Source organism: Atta colombica, unplaced genomic scaffold (genome assembly GCF_001594045.1).
Source record: "Atta colombica isolate Treedump-2 unplaced genomic scaffold, Acol1.0 scaffold274, whole genome shotgun sequence".
Taxonomy (NCBI): Eukaryota; Metazoa; Arthropoda; class Insecta; order Hymenoptera; family Formicidae; genus Atta; species Atta colombica.
The window spans coordinates 1,145,309-1,149,018 of record NW_017259375.1 but is presented as its reverse complement, the minus strand read 5'-3'; positions in this window follow the sequence as shown (position 1 = coordinate 1,149,018).

Here is a 3,710-nt window from a genome sequence, read left to right as displayed (position 1 = left end):
CACACACATATAAATTAATAATTAATCCTAATAATATTCTAGAATGGCAGGATGTCCAATACCTAAAAAGAATTTTTTAAATAATTAGAAAATCAAATATACACATTCGTAATCAAATATACACATACCATTATTAAAGCAATTATAAAAAAATAAGCAAATTATTTGTATAAATTTAAATATACATAAATTTAAATTATTTCATAATTTAAATTTATACAAATATTCATATTAATCCATATTAATCCATATTAATGTAATATTAAATTCCTATTGTCATTAAGAGAGTCTATTATTAATATTATTACTAGTGGGAGAACATTTAGTGAAATTAAGAAAGCGAAAATTGTACTCTAAAATATACCACTGTATTTCGCAACTCGACTTTAAAATATATAGCAATTATCATTGAATTATTAGTAAGATTACTTTTAGGAAATGACGAGAAAACCCGAGATTAATTCCGATTCTGTATAAAAATGTCGAACAGAACACCAAACTAGACTGCTAGAACTAGAACTTTGTGAATGAATTTTACGAAAAGTGACGAGAAACAACTCTCCATAATGAAAATAATTACGATTTTCCATCGATACAACACTTCACTGGCATTCATTGGCATATATCTGACGCGAGAGACAGCGATGAGATCTTTACATATAATGAATCAATCATTAAGATATACTTGTAATTTTGTAATGTTAAAAATATAAATAAAAAAACAAACAAAAAGTTAACCATTGTCTCAATCAAAGTTCTTTCTTTATTGATTTATTTAATAAATTTGTATAAATACGGAAAAGACAAAAAAAAATTGACGATGATTCTAAGCAGCAAATTTTTAATTAAAAGTTACTCAAAATTATTATTTGAGTATTTTTGACTTTTTGATATTCAAAATAAAATCCAAATTTAATTTTAAAAAAAAGTTTAAAATTAAATATATTATCAAATTCGTTAAATCAATAAACAATTTTTGTTATCATATGTTGTCGATTTCATGTAATTTACATCAATAAAACAACAATAAATTTGATTTACTACGACAAGATAAATGCTACATGTATTGAACAAATATATTTAATACGATTATAAACATTTCTAATAAATATATAATTGATTAGTAATTATTGCACAAATTATAAAAATAAACATGATGGCATTTACCTGGACATAGTTTACATAAATTTTATATTACGTACCTAATATTACATTACGTACTATTATACATACATTTTATTTATAACAAAATTAATTACAATATTAACGCGTTACACACTTTGTATATATACAGAATTTTATAAGAAATTAAATTTAATTTCAGGGGAGCTGAAAATTCAATGAAATTCAAAATTATATATAATTTGGTTTATTTTTATATTTGATATTTGGAATGGGATGCTGATAATTAAAATTTTAAATTAATTTAAAATTTTATTTAATTTTTAATTCCTCTTTTCCAATTATCAAGTATTACGTGTGATATCTATATATCCCTACCTACATGTCACACAGTTTACAAATTAGATTTATTATGTAATATGTTTTAGATTCATTACACTTATTTTTTATTTTTAAAATAAAATTTAATTACCCGACCGTGAAATTTATTTAAGTATTATTTTATTTGTAATAATTTAATTTAATTTTTTAATTTAAAATGATTGTATTTATTCCTATCTATCCTACTTGTCCTACTTATCCATATTTATTCGTGTCTATCCTATCTCTACCCGTATTCCTATCTACATCACTTCATAATGTGTAATAACACCGCGAATATAATTAATAATGGCTGTGTTCAACAGAAAAAACAGCTTTATAAATGTTGTAAAATTTATCAATATGATTGATTTTTGCTTTTGATTCCTTATGGATTTAAATGTATAAGTTAACAATATTAAAGAATTTTATGACAGTTACAAAACTGCTTTCTCTGCTAAATGCAGCTAATATCATCTACTACTGCATGCTGATAAATTCAGCGGGATGACCTAATCGATCATAATAATAATAAATAAGTAATAAACAGTAATTATTAAAATAGACTTTCAAGCTTTAAAATACAAAAAAAAATTAATAAATAACAGGGTTATTGAGAGTCAATACGAATAATCAAACCCAAGTTTTGTAGATTAAAAAAAATCTACAAAATTTACGCTTGATTATCCGCGCTGACTCTCATTAGCCTTGTTATTTATTAGTTATTTTTATATTTTAAATAAGCAACACTTCAAAAAAAATATAAGAACTCGCAATTTGCGAGCAAGTTACCCTCCCAAATATTTAATTTATCTTTATACATTGAGAAAAAAGTTTGTTCAACTTAACTACATACACATGTAATTGTTTGCAAATTTGATTGATTCAACAAATTTTATTTAATTAAATTTAATCGAGTAGTCTGCTTAATAATACTGAACAGTTTGTTAAGCAGATTGCGATTAAATTAAATAAAATTTACTAAAATAATCAAATCTGTAAACAACTAAATGTGTTTAGTTCGTTAAACAAATTTTTTTCTCAGTGTACATATTCCTTTTAAAAACTTAAATTGGTGTTACACACCAACCTACTTCTTCTACTATATTCTTACAATAGATACTCTTCTTTCTTCTGGCCAGATTGAACTCACCTTTCGTTGCTCCTGGCCAACATTCTGGCTTCTTATCCTGACCAGAAATCAACAAGGAGAAATACTCCTTTTTGCCATTGTTGCCGATTAACATCATCGGCAATAAACGTAAGATTTTATGCTTTTGTACGATGCGCGAAACACGAACGCGTCGCGAAGAGGCCATAATATTAATAAAATTGACTAGATATTAATATGAATAATTATTAATAAAAACAATATATTAATATTACAAATAAATTTATTCGAAAAATATAAATATTAGGATTAAAAATAAATCTAAATAAAAAGAATTTTTTAAGTCATCAACATTTTGATTTCAAAAGTTTCGAATATTATAAAACTAAATTAAATTTCTTAATATAAATATTACAATATAAAGAACAAAACTTTAATTTAAAAACAAATTGAAAATGACTAAATCGATTATCATTCAATAAAATTCAAGGCCTATGTACGTATTTTTAACGATTCGAACGATTCGTTGCTGAATCTCATATCAAAGCATGCAGAAATGAGAAATTCAGATGAATGATCTAAGATTCAAAAGAAATAATTTTCCCTTGCATCAATAAATATATTTCTTTGTATTTTGAAAATTATTAGAAATTATTAGATTGTATAATTTATTATTTTAATATTAAGTATTTTAATATTAAGTTATACAAAACTCTGAACGCGATTTTAAAATAATTATGAAATAAAATTCTTTCATTTCTTGATAAAATGTATATTTTGAATCTTATATCATGTTACTACTTTAACTGGTATAAAATCCAGTTACTACATGGATAAGTTATAAAAGTTCAGGCTAAAGTCAGTGCAAATATAATAATAATTAATAAATATAAAAAGTCTTTTATTGAAAAACGAGATCAATTATATGCGTTACATTAAAATTTTCGTTGTTTCATCAGTAACATGTATACAAATAAGTAAAATAACAGAAGAAATTTTTTAAAAACCAGTACACATTATACATATATGTATATGTAGATATTGCCCTACTTATAAAACTTAATCCTGAATGAATATTTGGGAATAGGATAGAATAGGAAAATTAATATTTATTTGT